The sequence below is a fragment of the Natator depressus genome, chromosome 4 (genome assembly GCF_965152275.1).
Source record: "Natator depressus isolate rNatDep1 chromosome 4, rNatDep2.hap1, whole genome shotgun sequence".
NCBI lineage: Eukaryota > Metazoa > Chordata > Testudines > Cheloniidae > Natator > Natator depressus.
The window spans coordinates 79,217,380-79,243,017 of NC_134237.1; the positions used below are offsets into that span (position 1 = coordinate 79,217,380).

At 39.9% G+C, this 25,638-nt stretch overlaps 1 protein-coding gene across 4 annotated transcripts in view; it reads left to right on the top strand.

The window, feature by feature from the left end:
- The window catches only part of STOX2 (storkhead box 2), a 225,428-nt gene that overhangs the window by 124,173 nt on the left and 75,617 nt on the right, over positions 1-25,638 (top strand). Inside the window, exon 2 of one of the 4 annotated variants that reach the window (XM_074951240.1) lies at positions 18,975-19,138. The exons of the other annotated variants lie outside the window; for them this stretch is intronic. The gene's annotated coding sequence lies outside the window, so the exon portion shown is untranslated. The remainder of the gene's footprint in view (positions 1-18,974; positions 19,139-25,638) is intronic. 4 annotated transcript variants of the gene reach the window in all.

A 25,638-nucleotide genomic window follows, 5' to 3' on the forward strand; every position in this document is an offset into this window, starting at 1 on the left:
TTTCCTAAAAAATTGCACATTTGACACTGAAAACTAAATCTCCACAATCTCACCCTGAACTCCTGTAATAGTGGGCGGTTTTTATACAAAGAGATGAAACAGGGTTATGTGGTGGCTTTTTAAAGCTACAGCAACACTGTGTACCTCTAAACATACTCTTGCAGAAGTTTTTGGTGGCATTCTATTGGCTGAGGCCAAAGACAGTCCTGGGCTCTGAGGGAGAATGCTCCGAGACGACAACTACAACTACGCTTTAAAAAGATCTAGTGTGTGCCCTTCTCAGGGGCTATCAGTAGCCACCAGTTGGTAGCGATGAGGCCTTGGCCAATTCTCTACCATACCCACTTTGGGATGTCTAGTCAGTTAGGAATACTAACACTTTGCCACACCTCATAGAATCGTAGAATATCAGGCTTGGAAGGAACTTCAGGAGGTCATCTAGTCCACCCCCCTGCTCAAAGCAGGACCAATCCCCAATTTTTGTCCCAGATCCCTAAATGGCCTCCTCAAGGATTGAACTCACAACCCTGGGTTTAGCAGGCCAATGCTCAAACCACTGAGCTATCCCTCCCCATTGAGCTATCTGTCCTCATACTTTGTGCATAAGGACTAGGATTTTGCTGCCCCTGCACAGGGACGTTGGGAGAGTGGGAAAAGAAGGGCTCAGTGTGCCTACCCTCTTCCCCTGACTCTGAGGGCTTCATGTGAGAGGCACTATGGTCCCAGTGGATAGGGCATGTGATTGGAAGTCAGAAGATGGGGTTCTATTCCCATCTGTTCCACTGGCTGGCTTTGTTACCTGGGGCAAAAAAAAAATTACCTATTTGTGTCTGTTTCTCTTCCCACCCCCTTCTGTTTGTCCGTTTAAAATATGTTCTTTGGTGCAAGAGCTCTTATTATGTGCTTATGCAGTGCCTCCCACAAAGGGGTCCTGATCTCAGCTGGTGATATTGTAATATAAATAATGATGAGCAGCCAGAATATGTTCCTTAGCGTGCAGAGAGAAATCGAGGTTCTGCAAATAGAATCCTTCAAATCAACTTCTGGATTCTGTGGCACACATTAGAAATTTCCATCCCTCCTTCATGCTAGCTGAAAAAGACTCCAACTTGTTCATAATACAGTACCAGCAGTAAATGATGTGGAATGACTGTTATTAAAGACTGTTATCACTTCTACCATGTCAACCAACTCTTCACAAACCAAAAATTGCTCTATTTTTCATCAAATTGTAGATGATGTGATTCCGGTAATTTGAAAAGAGTGGGGAGGGGCTCCTATTAATTCAGCAGGAAACATTATCTCCTGGGAATCGTTGCAAATTCATAACTTATTTTAAATTTCAGTCTGCAGTTATGATTTTCCAGGAGTACCAAACAAATAGGTCTTGATTCATAGATTCATAGATACTAAGGTCAGAAGGGACCATTATGATCATCTAGTCTAACCTCCTGCACAACGCAGGCCACAGAATCTCACCCACCCACTTTTGTGAAAAACCTCACCTATGTCTGAGCTATTGAAGTCCTCAAATCGTGGTTTAAAGACTTCAAGGAGCAGAGAATCTTCCAGCAAGTGACCCGTGCCCCATGCTTCAGAGGAAGGTGAAAAACCTCCAGGGCCTCTTCCAATCTGCCCTGGAGGAAAATTCCTTCCCGACCCCAAATATGGCGATCAGCTAAACCCTGAGCATATGGGCAAGATTCATCAGCCAGATACTACAGAAAATTCCTGGGTAACTCAGATCCCACCACATCTAACATCCCATCACAGGCCATTAGGCCTATTTACTATGAATTGTTAAAGATCAATTAATTACCAAAATCATGTTATCCCATGATACCATCTCCTCCATAAACTTATTGAGTTTAATTTTAAAGCCAGATAGATCTTTTGCCCCCACTGCTTCCCTTGGAAGGCTATTCCAAAACTTCACTCCTCTGGTGGTTAGAAACCTTCGTCTAATTTCAAGTCTAAACTTCCTGGTGGCCAGTTTATATCCATTTGTTCTTGTGTCCACATTGGTACTGAGCTTAAATAATTCCTCTCCCTCTCTGGTATTTATCCCTCTGATATATTTATAGAGAGCAATCATATCTCCCCTCAACCTTCTTTTAGTTAGGCTAAACAAGCCAAGCTCCTTGAGTCTCCTTTCATAAGACAAGTTTTCCATTCCTCGGATCATCCTAGTAGCCCTTCTCTGTACCTGTTCCAGTTTGAATTCATCCCTCTTAAACATGGGAGACCAGAACTGCACACCGTATTCCAGGTGAGGTCTCACCAGTGCCTTGTATAACGGTACTAAACTCCTGTATAACGGTACTAAAACCTCCTTATCCCTACTGGAAATACCTCTCCTGATACATCCCAAGACCGCATTAGCTTTTTTTCACAGCCATATCACATTGGCAGCTCATAGTCATCCTATGATTAACCAATACTCCAAGGTCGTCGTCCTCCTCCGTTACTTCTAACTGCTGCGTCCTCAGCTTATAACTAAAATTCTTATTAATCCCTAAATGCATAACCTTACACTTCTCACTATTAAATTTCATCCTGTTACTATTACTCCAGTTTACAAGGTCTTCCAGTTCCTCCTGTGTGATATCCCGGTCTCTCTCTAAATTGGCAATACCTTCCAGTTTTGTATCATCCGCAAACTTTATTAGCCTACTCCCACTTTTTGTGCCGAGGTCAGTAATAAAAAGATTAAGATTGGTCCCAAAACTGATCCTTGAGGAACTCCACTGGTAACCTCCCTCCAGCCTGACAGTTTACCTTTCAGTAGGACCCGTTGTAGTCTCCCCTTTAACCAATTCCTTATCCACCTTTCAATTTTCATATTGATCCCCATCTTTTCCAATTTAACTAATAATTCCCCAAGTGGCACGGTATCAAACACCTTACTGAAATCTAGGTAAATTAGATCCACTGTGTTTCCTTTGTCTAAAAAATCTGTTACTTTCTCAAAGGAGGAGATCAGGTTGGTTTGGCATGATCTACCTTTTGTAAAACTGTGTTGTATTAGCTGGATGATATAGGATTTGAAAGTTGAAAATAAAAGAGAATGTATTTGAATAGAAAACCAGCTATAATTTCTTATTTATATGGAGTTCTTTTTTCTTTATAGCAGTCAAGGGGACAAATTCTGGGGGATACTTAGCACCTGCATTTCCCAGTAAAATCAGGCCTTATGAACCAAAATGGATCAGGATCAGGCCCTGTATGTGAGAATTGTTCATATTTATTCTATTTCCCCCCCCCCCAATGGAATAGCAAAAAGCAGGATTCTGCAGAATAGAAATAAGGTTTGGAGAGCAGAGACGGAAAAATTATGTTTTTATCTCGTGTTTTGTATACTTCATGTTATTTTACTTAATTTTTGTTTGTGACCTGCTGAGATTGTGGGTTTGGGGGGATGTTTTAGGGCTGTATGTGAAAATTAATTTGGAATAAAGTAGCATGTGCATTTATAGCGGATTAACTATTCCTGATTTACTCCATGTGGACAGTCTTATCCAGGAATAAAAGTGCTTTATTCCTAATTAGCTCTAATCCACTGTTAATGACCTTGAATATTAAGTCAAGAGGGCACCAGTATGACTGTATCAATGGAGCAAAGTTCTTTTGAAGCTGACATCCTTCCTCCCATCACTTACCATGTTCAAGCCTCACAAGGGCAGCTACTGTTTTGATTGAAAGAAGAAAAGGAGTACTTGTGGCACCTTAGAGATTAACAAATTTATTTGAGCATAAACTTTCGTGAGCTACAGCTTACTTCATCGGATGCATGCAGTGGAAAATATAGTAGGGGGATTTTATATACATGGAGAACATGAAACAATGGGTGTTACCATACACACTGTAACGAGAGTGATCAGGTAAGGTGAGCGATTACCAGCAGGAGAGGAAAAAAACCTTTTGTAGTAATGATCAAGGTGAGCCATTTCCAGCAGTTGACAAGAACGTGTGAGGATCAGTAGGTGGGAATAAACATGGGGAAATAGTTTTACTTTGTGTAATGACACATCCACTCCCAGTCTTTATTCAAGCCTAATTTAATGGTGTCCAGTTTGCAAATTAATTCCAATTCAGCAGTCTCTCTTTGGAGTCTGTTTTTTGAAGTTTTTTTGTTGTAATATTGCCACTTCTAGGTCTGTAATCAAGTGACCTGAGAGATTGACTGGTTTTTGAATGTTATAATTCTTGGCGTCTGATTTTTGTCCATTTATTCTTTTACGTAGACTGTCCGGTTTGGCCAATGTACATGGCAGAGGGGCGTGGCTGGCATATGGTGGAATATATCACATTGATAATGTGCAGGTGAACGAGCCTCTGATAGTGTGACTGATGTGATTAGGCCCTATGATGGTGTCCCCTGAATAGATATGTGGGCACAGTTGGCAATGGGCTTTATTTTTCCCCGCTACTGTTCCTCACATGTTCTTGTAAACTCCTGGAAATGGCCCACCTTGATTATCACCACAAAAGGTTTTTTTTTCTCTCCTGCTGGTAATACTCGCCTTACCTGATCACTCTCGTTACAGTGTGCATGGTAACACCCATTGTTTCATGTTCTCTGTGTATATAAAATTTCCCTACTGTGTTTTCCTCTGCATGCACCCGATGAAGTGAGCTGTAGCTCACGAAAGCTTATGCTCAAATAAATTTGTTAGTCTCTAAGGTGCCAAAAGTACTCTTTTCTTTTTTGCGGATACAGACTAACACGGCTGCTACTCTGAAAGCTGGTTTGATTGAGATGCTCAAGGTGAAACAATTTGAGACTCTCTTCTTGATCTATCCTGCAGGATGGTATGTTCCTCAGGGCAGAGACATGCTAGTTTGGTTGTGAAGCATCTACTACACTTTGGGGTACTGGGTAAATCCCACCCATTGCAAGAGCCACTAAGGGGAAACTTTTGGTGATGGCTAAACATTTTCATTTTGTGTTTTCTGTTTTCATTTCCTTCCCAAGCAGGATCAGTTAAAAATAAATTAACCTTTGTGGAAAAGTTTGGTCTCTAAAATTTCAGGCAGTAAAGACTTTAATAGACAATTTAAAAGTATTGATTTAATGTTGGCCTGGCAAAGGCAAAGATCTATACGAAAGATCTGAGTTCATCACAATCCATTTCTTGGAAGTCTATATTATCTAAACTAATTTGCATGGCTTCTTAACGTTGTTTTCATTCCTTCCCCACCCCCATTTCCCTACAATTTTCCTGCTGATGGCCTGTGACCTAGTTTCAGAAAAATGAACTTCTGACCATATGAGAGAACATTCCAAATACCATAAATTGGATTGCTTCACTTTGTCTTATAAAAGTGATGTACATAACTTTGTTGTGATGCTCATTTTGCCTGTCAAAAAATTATACGGCATTTTAGAGTGAAATATCAATCTCGTTGTTATAGTAAGGCTTGGCAGAATTTGATTTTTATTTTTTATAGTTTTTGACTTATTATTAAGCATTATTTAAAGTTTCACAGTTGCGGGGTCAGACAATCGAGGGTGTCAGACAATAATTATCTAATGGCAGTAGATGTTGAGATTCAAAAAGTTAAAGCTTAACTGTTAAATACACAAATTGTGTATTTTGACATGTGATGTTGACAAAGTAAATATCCTTAAATCAGTTCTCAAGCAGCATTTTTCTTATTTTGCCTGTCTGTAAATTTTGATTATCATCAATGGAAATATTTTTGTTGGTTTGTGTGTGTGCAGGGAAATCAGTGTTTATCAACATTTACAGATAAATATTGAATCCTTCCAAGCCTATAGATACTAAATTCTGTTCCCCTGATTATCAGCTGCGAATTTGTATTCTTCGATATTGTGTTGACCTTGCTCTACCATCCATAAGCCTGTGTATAAATAATATTTTGGTCTGGGGTGAAACTGAAGTATTTTTAAAAGATTTCCCTCTGATCAGAGTTTTTAGGAGTGAGAGCTGCATAGCAGTGGGGGGGGAATTAAAGCTGCAGAGAATAGTTTAGTGGCCTAAATATCAAGTCTGAAATACCTGCAACGCCAGGTTCAAATCCAATGCTTCTGCACTTCCCTTTGGAAGGTCGTGGGTAGATACACCAATTAGTAAAGGTACAATAAAGATCTCAGTTACAGCTCAGCCCAAGGTCCGATTCTCAGTTTTGATTTTATTAACACAAAGGTTCAAACCAAGAACTAAGTATGAGATAGAATTAGGTTCCCTGCCTCATCGTAACCCTTAATATGCTGGGGCTTAAGCAGAAAGGCCCCTTCCCATTGATTTGGCATCAACCCACCTTCTGTACTGATGGGGAGTGGATCAGCAAGAAGGTCTGTGCTCAGTGGCTCCTGTGCAGTAGCTTGTATGACGCTATAGGCCTTGGAACACTGCAGATCAACTTGAGCCTTGGAGTTGGGAGTGCAAAAGTCCCTTCCCTGACCAAAGGCCGTCACCCCCTGCCAAGTTTTAAGTCCCTGCATGGGATAGAAGTTAGAACTTTTCAAAGAGAACATCACCAAAAATTTTTAATAGGCCCAAAGCAACATATTTTACCCTAACTTTGTTCTCAAAAACATATGAACTATTTTGGCTGAAATGAAATTAAAAAAAAGTAACGAACGCTGAACATGAAAATTTCACCACGAGTGGTTTAAGTTTGGAAAAGTTATAAGCAACTGAAAACAGGATCTTACAATGGCAAGTGTCAGGTAGCCTTAATAATAGGTAGTGCTACGAGGCCTGCCTGTAATATATATTTATTTCCATTATAAATAAATATTTTATGTATTATATTTATCACAATGGAAATGGTGACAAATTCTAAGAAGGGCCTAAGAGTTAGACCCTGATCATTGCAGAGGGACCCTCGTGCCGATGTGGGGTCCCATGGAGTCAGTGGAGTTCTCAACAAATGTAGGGGTCTCTCTCTTGGAACAAATAGGACTGGAGTTGGTTCCTATAGAGGAACTTATCATAAAAAGTAAGTCTGGTTGGAAAAGTTTGACAAAAAAGAAAAGCAAATGTTTACATGAATAGTTTTTCTCTGTTTTCCAACCGGCTCTACTAAATGTCTAGCGACATATTTTCTTTGGAATTTTTTCCCCTTTATTTATTTCAAATTTAGCTTCAATCTAATGAATTAAATTAGTCTAATAAATGTGATCCGATAGCTCCTAATATAAAATTCAGGCTTCTTTTGGAAATTATTTTTTTAAACATGTCCTTAAATATCTGTTTACACAAGAGACTGAAACAGCTACGTAAATAATGCTCATTTTAAAACCATATGCAGTAGCTGTTCATCAGCTCTATAATCTGCCGTATTGGCCTATTTATCATTTTAAAAATATATTTTAAGAAAATGTATTCAATCACATACATTGCAAAATCTGGATGTGTTTGGTTTCATTTTCAGTAATAATGTGTGAGGGCCCTTAGGACTAATTTCTTCCTCTTTGATAAGAAAAGCAAGCAAGTAAAATTATGGCTGACTTGTAACTAAGAGTATGTCTTCACTACCAACATTAAAGTGCTGCAGCTTTACAAAAAACCACACCCATGTGGGGACTAGCTGCCAGCGCTGGGAGCACGGTCTACACTGCCACTTTACAGCGCTGAAACATGCAGCACTCAGGGGCGTGTTTTTTCACACCCCTGAGAGGGAAAGTTGCAGTGCTGTAAAGTGGCAATGTAGACAAGGCCTAGGAAGCATACTGCATCCCTGCTGTTGCCCCACCTGTATACCTTAGCCTTCTCTTCTACACATGCACCTTGTGTCCTTCCTGATGGTAATAAAAGCTAATGAGGGGTGTTAATGCAGCTTGGAACAGAGCACCTGAGTAGCTTTCCACTCAAATTCAGAAGGCTTGCTTTTGGAGAAGTACGTGTGGCACCTTAGACACTAACAAATTTATTTGGGCATAAGCTTTTGTGGGCTAAAACCCACTTCATCAGGAGGCAAGTATCAGAGGGGTAGCCGTGTTAGTCTGGATCTGTAAAAGCAGCAAAGAGTCCTGTGGGTCTATCAGGTGCCACAGGACTCTTTGCCGCTTCATCAGGAGGGTCATTCAGCGGACAGATAGAGAAACTGAGGCAGGGACATTCACCATTAGTGGAGAGGGCCGGCACAAGGCTGGCGTGGAGGGTTTTGAGTGAGTCAGGGAAGAGTCCTGGGCAGAATTACTGATGGTGTGGGAGCAGCGTTGTAGCCTTGCATCCTGGCCCCAGGAAATTTTGCCTCCCTAACACACCTGTAGACTTCAGCCTCAGTGATTTAGCCAACTTGGCATATCTGCATCAAGGCCACAGTTCCTTTCACCTGAGGATTTCTAAACACTTTACAAAGTTTGGGAAATAATATACTGCTTCAATCTAATATACAGATGGGGTAGCAATTGTATTCTAATGTTGATTAATACAGTCAGAGTAACTTATAGCCCAACAATACAATATATCCAGTCATTAAGAATTATACCATTTTACCTAAACAGTTTTCATTTTTACGTTCAAGAAATGTACTAGAGTAAAATGAAAAATGCTTCAGTTTAGTAACTTATATTCAATTATATTGGGATAATTTTTAAAGTAAGATTTAATATTCAAATGAAGATTAATTAGTTAAGAAGTCAAGAAAAAAACCACTTCACTTTTATGGATCATCCTAATTCATTCATTGGTTCATGGAGTGGAGGGGCCATGCCTTTCAAGGAGTGCCACAAATTCACACAGTGACCTTGGCTGCTGGTTTTTACATTTGGCTTGGTATTAAACCAAAGTTGTATACAACTGAATATTGACAGACTGCTCCCTATTGGCAACGTACCTGAGGAATCTCAAGAACATGTTCCACCTAAATTCAGTTATAATTTATACTCAATATACTGGTTTCAAATCTGCCCATTTAAGATCAGAAGCATTAAACCTGGGTATTATATTAATGTAAGGGATGGTGGTAATAGGGTTGCTATTTAGTCTTGAGGATTGAAATTAACAGGTGATCCAAATAATTTAAATCAGGCAAGCAGAAAACCTTATTTTTTAAATCATTGATTTTAATCTTGTATTGCATTTGTGATTTTTAGTTATTTTTCTGAAGAAAGGTTAGTTCTCATTTGCTGGTATAATTTGGTAATTCTTTTTGCTAGCCAAGAGGGATACATTATATATGTATGCATTTATTTAAGCATTTATATAGTTTAACATACATTTATTCAGATTCTTAATTTTTGCACTTCTGTTAAAAGAAAGGTGAATGATGCATTTCTTAATACTGGATGATTCATTTTTTTTTACTCAGTTGTGTCCAGCTGCATTTGGATGGAAATTGGAAGTCAATTATAAATGCATAAATTATCGTCTTAAAATGTTTTTTATTACTTAAATAGAAATACCTTAAATATGCTGGATACATAAACTAAACTTTTGTTTTCTTATCAAAATGTTGTTTTTTGTTTAAAACAAACTGATTTATTAAACAAAAGAAGTATTATCTGAAGTTAGTGAATTCAACTAATTGTTTCTGGTCACTGTGTCCTTCAAGATTTGAGAACTAGTGGATCTCATCCTCTCACACTATTTTTATTAATAGATTGAAAGAGGGAAACAAGCTGCCTGCCTTTTCAGCTCCCAGGCGGTTTCTCAACTTTGAATGAACTAGCCATTAAACTGAACTAGTTGAATAAATTGAAACGAAGAAAATATTCTCTCTGCATCTACAGAAGAGTCTGCTTCTATCCAAAGCTGGTTGAGCGCTTCCAATAAACTCTGGGTCCAGGTGCTTAGCCAGTAACTTCCACCACTTCAGGGGATTGACTTTCTTTAAAACTTGGCAGCAAACGTGTACTGCTTTAGTATATAAATTTTTAATTTAAATGATTTTCATAGAATATAGTAAGTTTTGACCTTAACATAGCATCATTTCATATTTAATTTTAAATAGGTTTATTTAATGTATTATTAAATATATTTAATTTAAAATAAAAATTGGTTTTTATTCCCCCTGAAAGTTAATGTTGTGACAGTTTATCATTACATGACATTATATGTTTTGAAGCACAGGAGGATTGACTGGAAAGTTCAAAGTAGGACTGAATTTCTGGCAGGTTAAATGGATGGGAGTGGGGAGGGACATACCTACTAATCCTTTGGAGGGCCATACTTTTGAGAGCTAGGAGAGTTCTTTGTGGAAGCACAAGACCCCAAGATAGGGAATTCTGTCATGGTGGTGGTGGTGATGGTGATGATGATGATAGCTTTAAAGGAGGGACTTTTCCTCTTACCAGAAATAAATTGTGGCACTTGTGTGCGTTAGGAGGGAGTGGAAGGGCTAGCCTTACATAATATGTCACAATCCTGTGAAAATCAGAGTGGCAACTCTGTGTTACTCTTTGTTGAATCTGCTTGTTTTGGGTGCCGCCCACGCCTCTTTTGGAGATCATTTATCACAAATGTGGAAAATACGCAGAGCTGAAGAAGATCAGAGGCTTTACACCCTTTAAACTCATAGCCTGCTATCAGCCCTCCCCCCAAATGCTTCACATAACGTTCCAGAATCTTCTAATTATACATATTAATAGCATGAAGATCATCACGCATTCTCTATTTGCACAGCAGGTTGTGACGTTCCCAAAGGAATGTTTTATTTTCATTTTTATTATTTCAATCGCCAGTTTCGTTTCCCACCTACCCCTTCTCCAGCCAATTTCCTTCCCCCGACCTTTCTCCTCCTCTTCCCCTCCCCCCCCCCCCCAAAAAAAAATCCTTCTGAATCCTGGGCCTCATCTTGGAGGGAAGGCTTGGAATAAACTTATATTTCCTAGTTAAGTATAATGTCAACTCCTGATTCATACTGGGCATCGGGTTTGGTGTCCTGATGCTACTAGGTTCCACCTCCTCCAGTTCTTCATCAGTCCTCATGCAAAACTTCCTTTGATATTTTAGGAAATTTCCTGCGGAAAGACTGCAGGATTGGAGTCTCTCTCTTCCCCCAAAGGAACCATTTTCATCACGCTGACGGTGCTGAGCACTTAACAGGATTGGGTCCCTAGAGAGATGTAATTATTCACCTCAATTGCCATAGGCCAGAATTTTCCGGCACTGCTCCTTGGTAAACATGAACCTAAAAACTCAAACTCTGCATGGGATACATGAACTGATCTTGCCATTTTTGGTTTGACGGCAACGGAGGAGGAGACTGAATTTTGCTAGTGTTGCACAACCATACGTCAAATGGAAACAGACTTTCCCTGTCCGACTATAAATGATGTTGCAGAAATATAAAATATACAACAGTGTTGTGAAGTAAATAGTGTTATTGAATGCAGGTGCACAACAGAGGTAAAGATTATATATACTCATATAATTATAATTTTATCCTTTTTAAGGTTAAAAGTGCAGGCTGCCTCTCTTTAACTTGCACCTTTATGTTGACTAGTTTTTTATAATGTGCCCATCACCATAGTATCTGAGCATCTGTGTATCAAATACTGCTTTTGGAAATGAAATCTTTATGTATTGACATGAATATATTCTGTTGATGTATGGATTGTGCACATGCCCAGGTGTTTAATTTAGACATTGATGTCAGTAATTACAGTCAGTGTTGTGGCAATATTTTCTTAGCAAAAGAAAAACATAAATGTTCGGAAAAATAGTGAAAGTAGCATGACATATGCAGGGTGTAAAACAAAGTACAAAAAAAATTACAGCAAATTAAGGCGCTTTATATAAAAATAAGCTTAACTGGAAAACACAAGAATTCAAACCCAAAAAATCTGAAAACCAGCCACTATTTCTTTGACCTGTAGAAATGCTGTTAACCACCATGATAAAATTTAGATTAATCACAGGAGGCTGACTTCTGTATGTTCCTGTTACTGGTCTGTCTACTGTTAAAACTCGGTCTTCATAGTGTGTACTTAATTAAATACACAGAATAACTCCAACGTAGATGTATTCTGATTCTATACCCTGCGTCATTCTGATACATATTGGAAGTTTAATGTTTGCTTCTCTGGTTCTTATTAAGAATATATCAAATACCCATAAACTTACTTACATATGTTTTACTGATTTTTTTAAAAAGTTTCTGTAATCTTAGATAGTGAAGTGAGTCATAAATTCAGCAGCTGACCTTACAAGTGGCAATACATGGGTGAATATTTTAATGTTTTCTTTCCATATATTGGCTTTTCTATCACGGCACTATGATTAGAGGTTAAAGTTGAAAAAGACCTATTGGATCAGTGGGTCTGATTCTCCATGTACTCGCGTACCAATTTAATGCCATTAATTACAATGAAGTAACTCCCAGTTTACACAAGTGTGAAAGGAGAATCAGGCCCATTGAGTCCACACCTTTGCATATGCAGGATATTTCCTCCCAGAAAAAGTACCAAAGAGCAAATTCACAGTTCACTTGATCATGGTCAAAAGGTCACGAAAGATCAAAGATCAACTGCAAACATTGAAATCAGCAGACTTTTAATGCGGAATATGTGTAGAATCATTCCTCATTTTTAATCTTAATTTTAAGGGCCAGATTCTGATATCATTACTCACATTGAGCAGTACCATACTGCAGGAGTAGTACCACTAAAATGAATGGTACTGCCCTCAGGGTAGGGTACTACTTAATCAGAATCTGGCCTTAAATAAGTAGATGGTACCATAAAGTGATAACCCTTCCCTCTTATGAATGAGCCATATCCTGCCATTGGTTTTGTACACAAAACTCCCTGTTCATTTCAATAGGGATATTTTTTTTTGCGGTGGCAGGTTGAACCAGAAATTAATGTATGAGTAAAATGAGAGTAACTGTATAGTTTTGGAGGCAATGAAGGGCTAAATCCAGTGTTCTGCTGGAGTTTGTTCTGAGCAGGATTTGTTCCCTAATAATTATTCCCATAAAGTTATTAAAGTTAAGAAAAAGTCACAAGTAGGTTTCTAAAAGACTTAACTTTAGGGTATTTAACTTATTAAACAATTAGATTGTGGTAAAACTACTCTACTATAGTAAGCAAAGCTTCAGAATTACAAATAAAAAATTTGTTGTATTAATCCCAACAGAAAAACTGTGAGAGAACATTTCTTTAAGATTTTTTTCCCCACTTCTTCAGTGGTGAAAGGGGATAACTTGTATAACCCATAACAACCCCTTGGAAGTGATCTCCATGGAGAAGTCAACTGCCTAGTCAATACTTTAGGTGTTAGGATGACTTGTTTAATTCAGCACCAGTGATAATCCTGAGTGTTTAAATATTCAAGGAATGTACCACAAAGAAAGCAAATGTCTAAATGTTGGAACTTTCAGTAGAAATTACACAACTCTGAAATGGAGTATTTAAAGTGCAGTGTTAGCAAATGTTTACATTAAATGATTTCACTAAGATATTACCGTGAACAATTATACCTGTTTTATCACATGCGCATATCTTCAGCTAAAGTTAAGAGGCTTAAACATTTAAATTGCTTTGCATTATAGGAAGTTAGAGTTGGAGTGAAATATATTAAGCGTGTGGCTTTTCTGTGCAAGAGGTTCTGCAGAGTCAGCTCCTAGAATTAAAGGGATTTTTTTTTGTTCTGATTACTTTTACTTTTTGACTATCTATTTTTGTGTGTTGTGTCTTCAAAAGGCCAAAGCCTGTTGGATTTAGTTTCCAAAGTGTTGACGTTTGTAGTTTACGTATATTTTTCTCTCCAACATCTGGACATCCACATATTGAATTTGGGGGGGAGGGGTGGAGTGGGGGAGGTTTACACCATACAGTCACATCATATATTATTTATGTACATTTTATTTATGAGAGCAAATTCTTCCCCCTCCTCTGGAGCCACAAAGCACCCCAACAGCAGCAGTCCTGGTGCAGTTCTGTTGCCCTGAGGAGAGTGACTGGGCTCTGGCACCAAGTGCATAGGGAGGGTATGCTCCTCCTTTATCACAAAGCCCAGATCTTCAGTGATGTCTTCTGCTCTGCCATGGCAAGGTGGTTGGGACTGGGCTAATGCATCATCTGGATTTCATAAATCTAGCATATGGGAGTAGGGCCGTTAATTTATGAATCCTCTCCTGCTCACTGTTTTCTAAGTTGTAGAACCCTCCTGAAACCAGAGTAGCAGTACGTATTTAGTGAGGCCTGGCATGGTTGTCTATCATTAATGACCACAGTTATTTGGACGCAGCTGTGCCCATATGAGTTCTTGGTATTGTTTTTGTTTTGTGAAAAGCAAAATACATGACACAACGGTAAAGTATGGGTGTTTGTTTTTTCTGTAGACTCCATGTAGCTATAAAGAAGGTCATGGTTGGCGCAACCTCTGTATGGCTTAGTAGAGCAGAGATTCTTAAATTTTTTCATTGTATCGACTGCATATTAATAGTCAGAGTGTCACATTGGTGCCTCCCCTCCTCTTCACAATTGTGCAGGCACCTCTTCTCCTGTTTATAGTCATACAGCATCCTGTGGCAACTGCAGAAATTGTTTACATGGAAAAGTATTATTAGGGAAGTATTTTTAATGGATGTTCAGCTTCTCTTAATACAGTTTTTAATGACGATGCTTTCCAGTGTTTGGTTTCTTTTAAGTTTAAACTCAGCTCTGTTTCTTAGGTTTCACACCCCAGCCTACCAAAGTTCTTCTTTTCCTTTTCTTTTCTTTTTGTGTGTCTGAGAATTTCCTAGTCTCTTCTCCCCCCGCCCCCCAAATGCACTAGCAGGATACATAACAAAGCTCCTAACTTCTGCTCGATATTGGAATTAGAGAGTGCAAGGGGCAGGTAGTTTGGCAGGGCAGTCGGAGGCAGGGATCCTGGGAACTTTTTCCAGTGGGCAGTCACGGAGCTGAGGGAGTTTAAAAAAAAAAAATGTTGTTCAGATTGTCAACTGGAAAAAAAGCAATTCACAGTTAAGGCTGAAACTTTTTCTGGTAACTGATCTTCCATGCCAGGATACAAGTTTGTTGGATGTTCTGTTTGTTCATCTGGATTTTTTTATTTATGTTGTGTGCCATTTATGCTGCAAAATGTAGGTCCAACTTTGAGAAACAGAGCTCATAGTTTTGCTTTAGTTCTGAGTCTCCTCAGTTTTTTTAGGGAGAGTGGTCAGACTTTTAATATTTGAACTAAAATATGTAGCATACAGTGAACAGAAAATCACTATCTACTGTAGCAAAAAAACTATTCAAAGATTTTCAAAAATAGGATTATAAAGTCAGGCTTCTAAATCCATATTTAGGCTTCTAAATACAATGGGAACAGCTGGAAACGCAACACTTTTTAAAATCAGGTCACTTATTCTTGGCCTAAATGTGCAAAAAGGGTCAATTGGCCACAGATTTAGGACAGAGGATAAGCATATAGTCACTCATAACTCAGATCTTCCTGATTTTCAGACACAGCTGGTTAAAGGGGTTCTGTCAAGTATGTAAAATCCAGGTCTGCTGCAGCATTTTCCATATTTTTGAAAGTTCAGCTCCCTTCATGAAAATGATATGCTGCCATGTGGTATTAAAGGCCAACCCATCTTAAATTATACATCTTCCACATTTTCCATACACATCCATGCCCCTCCTAGCTAGTCCTTCACATCCTCCACTTTGCAATACGCTATGTGTTGTATACTCATCTGGTACCTCCTAACCCTCTCTAAAAAATCTATTGGAAAAGACAGTGAATGGCCAAACAGATTTCTTATTGTTATATTTTAATTTTAAGTATATTCTTCAAAAAAGAAACAAAGCTGACCACACTTAAGCCCTGATCCAACACACACTTGTGCTTCATTTGACTCCTGTGAGTAACTCATTGAAGTTAATAGTACTCCTCACATGAGTAAAGTTAAGCATGTATGTAAGTGTTCGCAGGATCATGACCTAAATCAGTACTTGATTTGTTGTATGAAATGTCTCTAAGTTTAGGCTGATGATCTAGATTGAAAACTAACATATGTTTACAATCGGAATTTCCCAGACTTGGATGCCAGGCTCTGTCTTCACTGATCTCAGTTAGCTTGCACAAACTATCATGTGCTTATGTTCACAGGCTTACTAACAAATATTGGAGTCAAAATGTGAACACAAACCAATCCTTTAGTTTTGGGACATATTGTGACTTGTGAAGTTGTTTTTTATGTTGTGTACACACACATGCTCCGTTTTATTTTATTTTTGCATTAATCTTGATGCATATTAAGGCTATCATGCAAATTATGTATTGCCATGAGTAAGGGGTCAGCAAAGCCCCTTATTGGTGTGAATTGCCAGCTTACTTCATAGAGCCCACCCAGTTTTTAGTCACTACTGACTTTGGCCAGATTTTGAATAAGTGATCTAGAAATATCTCATTAGCAGCCCCTCTGAACCATTCAGTATTTTAATAATGGCTCTTATGATGATGTTGTTTTATTCTTTAATACTGTTACTCCTATTTGTATGCTGTTCTATGTCCAATTAATAAAATATACAAAGAAAAGAAATATCTTGATTATCAAGAATAAGGGAAGCAGAAGGAAATTTTGCTTTTTTGAAAAACAGCTCCCAAATCCTATTTTTTACATCTAGAGGTGAAATAGTTCTGAACTTATCCATAACTGTTACTAAATAGTACTAAATTTTTCCATACATCATAACTATTACCAGACTTTGCATATGCCTGAAAGAATGCTTCTCGTTATTTTATTACGACAGTACATTTAATTTAGCTTTCTGAGGGATGTTTGGTGATTGCATTCATATATGGCGTTATCTGGATAATTTAGTCTTCTAAATTAGAATTACAGCAAGGCTAGTTTTTATTCAAAGCTGTAACAAATAGTGTGACGTAAGAAAACAACATAGAGATGGCAGCAATTCAATGAATTACAGACTCTGTCAACTTAACAAACTGCAGTAGAACCTCAGAGTTATGAACGCTGACCGGTCAACGACTCACCTCATTTGGAACCGGAAGCGTGCAATCAGGCAGCAGGGGACACACACACACACACACACACACACTCTCTACAGAACAGTACTGTGTGAAATGTATACTACTAAAAAAATAAAGGGAAAGTTTAAAAAAAAAATTTGACAAGAATAAGAAAATGTTTCTTTGCTTGTTTCATTTAAATTACGATGATTAAAAGCAGCATTTTTCTTCTGCATAGTAAAGTTTCAAAGCTGTATTAAGTCAATGTTCAGTTGTAAACTTTTGAGAGGACAACCATAATGTTTTGTTCAGAGTTGCAAACATTTCAGAATTATGAATAACCTACATTCCTGAGGGGTTCGTAGATCTGAGGTTCTGCTGTAACAGAACAGTAGAGGGGCCAGTTCATATTATATTGAAATAAAGCCAGGACTAAGTGTGGATAGCAAAACACTGTGTCACAGAATACCATGTTGCTCATAAAACAGGTTTGTTTGTGTATTTGATTTCAAAAGAAGTTTCATTTCCATCAGAATTACTTTTATTGTATTATTTTCATGGTGCAAAAAGTGTACTCAGTGCTGTTTAAATAGTTCATATAACCAGCATAATTGTTTTTTTCTTGCCTCTGCTGCAAGTCCTTAGATACCTGCACAAACTTTCAGTAATCAGAAATGTTGCCTTACGTTTCCACTTGATTTGTTTGTTGCATTACTTTCAGTTTCACAGGTAGGGCAAAGAACTTCCCAGTGAGGTATAAGATTTCTTCAGTGTTTTTCTGTTTCTAAGACTGGTCTTGGATGAGTTGCTTTACTGAAGAGTAATTAATCACCAGCTATGAGATGGAACAAGGGCGGCTGACGTACCAGACAGGAGCAAAATTGTCTTGTCTGTTCACTCCCTGGCAGAATGGGATGTGTCTATAGGAGGGATGTGATGTCTATCTCATTTTGGTATCTGTCTTACATGTGTTTCCCTATCAACTTTGCAGCAAGTTTTAATAGATGGTTTTCAAATCACAAGAGAGACTGCACATGGCCTTACTGCCTTCTTGCTTACTTTGCAGAGATGTGTTGGGAGGGAAACAGTTGCGCTTTTACCAATCAGTCCACCACATATTTTGCTCTGGGTATTACCATCCCTTACACTGTCACTGCTGCAAATGGCTGCTACATAAATGCAAACTGTGACTGGAAACCTATTTGGACCTCTAAGACTTTACATAGGGTCATTTCCCCATCTAAAGGAAGGATTGCATATTAAAAAATGTGGGATGGGGTTGTGGGGGAATTAAATGTAGCACCTGAACAACTTTTACATGTAACACAAGGGTGTTCTTACCTCCCCAAGGCCTGAAGGCCATAGTCCATTTTAGTGAATATGTTGCTTAATTTATTTATTATAGGAGCATTTAATAATGCAGCCAAAGTTCTGGACCTTTGGCTGTTTCCATTCTTATTTTATAAATTGTCCTTGAAGTCCATACTACTTCCTTTTTTGGACAGATCACCAATCCAGACAGTCAACACTTTAAAGCAATCTCCAGTCAAATAACTACATTGATAGAAAATATCAAAGTGTGGCCGTTAAGACCACTAATACTTAAGACATGCCTACTTATCCTTTAAATACAGGGGGGAGGTCCTCATCCTCACTCTGCCCCTTGACACTGAGCAAAGGGATCAGAGTGGTGTCAAGGGGCTTTAAAAGCCCCAGATCTGCCTGGGGGAGGATTTCTTCAGTGCAGAAACCATGAAGAAGAGCCCTAAAGCTGCCTTCCAAGAATGATTCATAAGCCACAGTACCAAGGACAGAAGGGGTGTGTAGAAGTGAGTCTTCAGTATGCTGCACTGCCGAGATTCCAAGAACTGCTGCGGCCCATAAGGCAGCCTGGGAAGGCTGCTGGGTAACTAAATTGTGTTGGGAGCCGCAGAGCAGCCTGCGGTTGGGAGGGTGCAAAGGTGGCTGAAGGGCATAAAGCCCACCTTCGCCCACCTCCTCCCGGGTTGTGAGTTTTGTGCCGCCTCTTCAAAGCTCAGCACAGAATCTCACCCAGTATAAATATTAACCATTCTCCATTTGCAGGCAGGGAGAAGAAAAAGGAGCATCTCCCAAGATGCCAGATGTCACTGCTCCTATGGGAAACTCTTTAGACATTAAAGCAAAAAGGGCAAGAATGTAGATACCATGTTGGACTTGTAACCTTCATATAAAAAAGCCAAGGCAATTCGCTTCATTGCATAACTAAGGTAACTACTGTATAATGATTATACTGATTATAATGTATCTCACAGTGAAATGTATTGCTAAGCTGTCATGTTAGCATTATTGTCACATATGCCATCGCTTAGCACCATATAGCTTTATCACACTCAAAGCTGTAAACTACTTGGAGCTACGTAATTAGCATGATCTTCAGGCAAGATATTGTTTGCCATTGTCAGAAATGGCACAGATCAAAAATCTCTGTGATGTCCTTCTGTCCCGCACAGAAAAAGTCAACATTGACTGGAGCTATCTCCAGTCAACACTTATTCAACGAATGTAATTCTTTTTTTGTGTTAGTACATTAACCACTCTCAGACTTGTGACTTTTATGAATTGTTTATTCTAAATCATTTCATGTATTTTAGCATTTTGGTTGGTTAGGTGTCTTTCTTTTGAGCTTTGTGGTATGGCGAGGCTGCTAGATGTAGATTAGCTTGTTAGGTTTCACATGGATTTCACAGTTTTATGTGAGAGGATCCTGGATAGGCACCTTTTTATGAATATGAATGTAAATAAATATGAATGTCTTCTGCAGACATATTTCAGCCTGTAATTGCTCATTAATTTTCTCCATGACTTGCTTTGAATATTCATAACTCTTATTTTGCGTTTTGTGATATGTTTGGCTGCCTGTGTGCCATAAATGTCCCCCCCCCCCCCCCCCGGAGGCCTCAGGGACATGCCAGCCGCTTTTGAGAGTGGTGCAGAGCCAGGGCAGGCAGGGAGCCTGCCTTAGCCCCACTGCGCTGTTTGCCATTCAGCACCTAAAATCTCTCGGTTTGGCTTCAGTAGCCTCTGGAAGATATGGCATGATTCCGGGAGACTTCCTGCAAAACCGGGGGGGTTTGGCAACCCTACTCCCAAATGCACGAAACCTTTCATGATGGCCCTGTGAGCCCTTCAACTATGAATATTTGCATAAGCATTCACTACATTTTCTCTTTCTGCAAACATTTTTGTGACCAAAATCTAGTCACTCATTTTCTTAGAAATCTAATAAAGTGTGATGTGAATATTATAAAAGAAAATTTGCATTTTTATTTGCATGAATGCCCGCAATTGCTTTCACACTATTTTTCCCAGTGCTAGTATTGAATTCTTCAAAGACTGAGTCAGCCACTTCATTTTTTTCTCACACTTTTTTTTAGTAGGTGTTTGGCTGAGGCAGTGTCCCAGAAAACATAGGAGCTAGTTTTCTAAACAATTTGAACTTCGGGTGGGTATGTAAATAAGATTTACACATTTTGGTTGGTAAAACCTTTCTTTGTTTTGAACCTCTGTGAGGGTGCTCAAAATCAGGAAAATAAGTATGTTGTGTTCTTTGAAGCTAGGTTATCTCTATCTTCTTATTGCACCCTATAGAAAAAACCTTCTGGTGTTCCCGTAAATATACTGCAACTACTGTATTGGTACTATATTTAGTCGCCGTATTTCTGTTGGCAACTTTACTATGAAACATATTGGGTCTGGGTCCTCTGGTCCAGCAGGCACCCACACAAGCTGACACAGGCCTGAAGCAGCTCATTTCTTTAGTAACTATCATTCTGTCATTTAAAAAAATCCCTCTTATTTATTATTTTCATGAATTATTTCTTTTCAAGTAATATATTCATAAATTCCAAGGCCAGGAGGAACCATTGTGGTCATCTAGTCTGACCTCCCAAATAACATAGGCCTTAGAATTTCCCCAAAATAATCCGTAGAGCAGATCTTTTAGAAAAACATCCAATCTTGTTTTTAAAATAGTGAGTGATGGAGAATCCACTGCAACCCTTGGTGTAAGCTCCTCCAATATTTAATTACTCTCACCGTTAAGTATTTATGTCTTATTTCCAGTCTGAATTTGTCTAGCTTCAACGTCCAGCCATTGGATCATGTTATACCTTTCTGTGCCAGATTGAAGAGCCCATTATTAAATGTTTGTTCCCCATGTGGGCACTTATAGACTGTAATCATGTCACCCCTAAACTTTCTCTTTGTTAATCTAAATGATCTTCTTGAGTCTTTCACTATAAGGCATATTTTTAATCCTTTAATTGTTCTAATGGCTCTTCTCTGAACTCTCTCCAATGTATCAACATCCTTCCTGAATTGTGGGCACCAGAACAGTATTCCAGTAGCGATTGCACTAGTGCCAAATATAGCTACATGGTGAAAGGGGGACCGGATCGTCCAGAGAAAACACAGGACTCCAGGGAGAAGCGACAGGTGCAGCCCAGATCCAGCCCCCCAGATTCAAACATATCTTAGCCCTACTCACATCCCAAACAACCAACTTCAGACATTCCTTCAACTTCCCCAGCTCCAACACCAAATATACCCAAGATGCCGGATCTGAACATGGATCTCCCAAACCAAATGTCCATCCAAAACCCCAGCTCTGAATCCCCCCACACACTCCAAAGTTCCAGTTGCGCGCCCCTTCCCAACACAAACAGCCTCATTATCCCAGCTCCAGCTATTCCTCTCACACCAGAGCCCCTGCTCTGAACCCGGCCAGATACACCCAGCCCCAGCTGCAGCTATCCACTCACTCTTGGGGCTCAGCCTGGACTCCAAGCTCTGAAGTGGAGCTGGGCTCTAGCACCTGGCTCCAGCTTCCTGAGCCTTGCCTCTCCCTGACTGAGTCACACCGACCCTGCAGCAGAGGCTGCTCTTCTTGGCAGAGTCTGTGACACTCGCCTGTCCCTTCTCCCTGCTGTCCCGGGCAGTCCTCTCTCTGGCCCTGGGGCAGAAGTTCATGGACCTGGGGCAGAGGACAAACCAGGCAAACAGGCCCCTGCTCCTCCCAGCAGGAATCTGTCCACCCAGGCTGTAACTCAGGCCCATGCTGCCCCTTCACCCATCCTGGAGCTGGTCGCTGCTTGAGGGGCCAAAGCAGCCTCCACTCTGGGTACCTGGCACCGGCCACGGCTCCTCTGCAAACAAAGATCTCCAGTCTTGCAATTTTATCTAGAGATGGTGAGATGTGAACTCAGCCTGACCTCTGGTGGAGTGAGTTCCAAAGACGTGGACCCTTCATTGGCCATGAACAGGAGTTTAAACCTTGGCTCCATAAGCTGAAGGGTTCCACTTGAGCTTAGCAGGCCTGGTGTGGAGCAGAGATTGATCGATTGTATTTCGGTAGTGCCTAGGTGTCCAACCAAGATCAGCATGCCATTGTGCTCGGCACACAAAATAATAGACAATCCCTGCTCTGAAGAGCTTGCAGTCTCAATAGACAAAGGGTAGGGGAAAGGGATCCAACATACAAGCAGAGCGAACAGGGTGAGGGTTGACATTTCTTTTTAAAAATGCCTTGGGTGGGTTTTATTAGGAGGGGATTATCTAATTGGAAAGGCAAAGGAAGGGACAATAGGAGAAGGGAGAATAAGGAGGGGAGCATGAATGGCAGGTGGAGTGAGGTTTAGGTGGAGAGGCTATAAGACCGGCGTAGGTGAAGGTTGGAGCAAACAGTCCTGAGAGAAAACTGTAGAGAGCAGTTTTATGACATTATCAGTGTCTGATGGTCCTTGCGGAGGTACCTTGCTATTGCTTCTGATAGCTAGAGTTTCTCTGGGGCTGGCTCCTCCCTGGAATTTCTTTCTTCCCCAAGCCCACATGGCTCAGAGAGTTGTGCTGAGGGTGGGGGAGGAGATACATGAGTCCTAGTGCTCCAAGTGGGGGAAGCCTAGAACGTGTCTAGTCCAGTGGTTCTCAAACTTTTGTACTAGTGACCCCTTTCACACAGCAAGCCTCTGAGTGTGACCCCCCCATAAATTAAAAACACTTGTTTGTATATTTAACACCATTATAAATGTTGGAGGCAAAGCGGGGTTTGGGGTGGAGGCTGACAGCTTGCGATGTCCATGTAATAACCTCGTGACCCCCTAAGGGTCCCGATCCCCAGTTTGAGAACCCCTGGTTTAGTCCATTTAGGACAGTGAAGACTATTTTACTGGTTTCTTTTAACAAAATTACTTCCTTTGTCATCTCTCTGGTGTTTCCTAGGTACCCTTCCATTCCATTAACATTTTGGTCCATGTTAGTCACTATAGTAGACAGCAATTTGATTTCTCTGTTCAGTGAAGTTGGAGTATTTTTTTTTTTTAATTTATCCCCTCATTTTTTAAATTTTCCTTGATTTCTTTAAGAAAATTTCCTTATTCTGACTCTGGAGTAACTGGACTTGCAATCCGGTGGTAGGCACAAAGAGTCCTGTGTTTGTGCACCAATCACTTGTTTTTAGTCTTGTTCCTATGGTTGGCATGTAGGTATTGATGTTGGGGCCTCCCTGTCAGTTTTCCATATGTAATACTTATATGTTTTGTTAGTGGAATAATACAGCAAAGAAGAAGGAAGACCCAGAACATTGAATAACATTTAAATGAGAGACCTTCACTTGGAATTTTTGAGTGCACAGGAATGGCGGATTGAGACTTGAAACTTCTCTCCCTTGTTTGCAAAAGGGCCATTACCATTACAAACCCTTTCTTGTGAGACACTTCTCTGGGCCGTTAACTAAAATTCCTCGCCCTCCCCCCTTATGTCTGCACTGTTGTCAGAGCTGTCATTGCAGCACTGTAGACATACCTGCGCTAGCTTTAAGCTAACTAGTGAGGGTATTGATAGCTGTGAAACAATAGCAGCCTGGGCTGTACAAACCCGCCTGGGACCCTAGCTGGGCTGCTAGCCCTTGCTCAAGTCTGTGCTGCAATGGCTTCTCTACGCTTGATGCTCACATACTAGTTGGATAAAAGCCAGATCAGATATGCTGCAGTCACACCTCCAATTGCAGTGTAGACATATCCACAGACTCAGATACAATTCAAACCATTTTGTTCTCCGAGAAAAAGAAATATTAAAAGAAAAAATGTGCAAGGAAAGATTCTTATGTCTCAGTATTAAATCTTTGTCCTGACTAAGAGAGAAATGGAGAAACGGTTTAAAAAAAAAAAAAAATCTGGAATGTATTGTCCTGTTCGTTGCGAGAAAACTCTGCATGTTTTTAGCATTAGGTCAGCTTTCCCCTCTCTAATGGCTTAGTATTAATCTACCCAGTACCCACGCTAAACAGGAGTCTGTCCTAGAAGAATATGGACAAATAATGGCTGAACAATCATAGATTGCACTAGCTGGGAGGAAGTCCTGCGTGCGTGCACACGGAGTATTTCTGCACAGGGAGTTACACTGCAAGTACAAGAAGATTCTCTTTCTCCCCCTTCCTCCAGGTGGTCCCAGGCAGGGAGCAGCTATAATTTGGCTATTTGCACCACCTGAGCACAATGGGAACTGGCTAGTTCAGGTATTAGTGTTCCATACCCACAGGTAAGATGGGTGTAGGCAGGTGAGACCATGGCTCAGGTCCTGCTGCACGCTGGCAAGCCCTGGAAGGCTGCACTGGGAGAAGTCCAACAGGAGCTTCTGGTGAGTGCAGTCCTGCCACTGTTCCAGGGCTGCATTCAAGTGCAGATGTAAAACAATTATTTCACTTTCCTAAATGTGAAGATGCATGTAAGTAAATGGACAGTTATTTTGTTTGTTTGTTAGGTTCCCCCTGTTTCCCAGCTGTTCCAACTTCCTGTGGGAGAGACATTTCCACTTCCTCCTACTGCAGGGCCTGTACCTTCAACCACAAAGAAAAGCATAGGGGTCAATTGTGCAGCTGTTAAGTATTTTTTAAAAGAAAACCATGCATGAATCCCTTACTTCCTTCTTTAATTCTTCTTTTCCCTTTTCTTCCTGTAGCTTAATTTTTTTCCTGTTTTTACCTTTTCTATTTCCTTAATATTCTTAAGTGCTTTTCTCTTAGAATTTCAAAAGCTGCCACTTTGCCTTCCTTTTTTTTCCATAACCCTTTAGAGCTCTCTTCTCCATCTTCCCATCTCATTTTGGAACAATATTTTCCCTTTCTCATTATATCATCTATTCTCTTTTTTCCCTGTGTTGTATTCTTGGCCTCTTCTCATGCCTGTTCCCCCTCCCCCATTTCTTCTTGATAGAAAACACTGCTAATCATCCTTACTTTTCATCTCCTTTTCTGAATCTTAAGTGAAGTCTTTCTGATCTCCGTGTGTGTTCTGTGGCAGTATGTGCCAGGATTGCGACAGAGTGAGACTGAAAGCAGACTCACTGAAGCAACAATCCAGAATCCTCTTGAAAGCAAAGATGATAACTTTTTGATTCATTATCTCCTGAGAACTGGCAAGCTCTTGCCGCCTTTGTAAGTTTCACCTACTTACATTTTGAACTTGTTTGCGAAGTTTAGTTGAATAGGAAAGCAAATGGGATGTGGGTTTTAGATGCATTGTTCAAACATATTTAACTGTTTTTTTATATCTGGTGTGAGTCACGTTGTTGTTTTTGGTCAACATTTTGCCTCTTGTCAGAGAACCAGGCTAGTAACATCAGCAAATGGAGGAAGTCAGTGTATCTAAACAGTTGGCCGTTTATTTTGGCAAACCTCAGGGCCACATTCAGTGCTGACTTGTACCCATGCAGT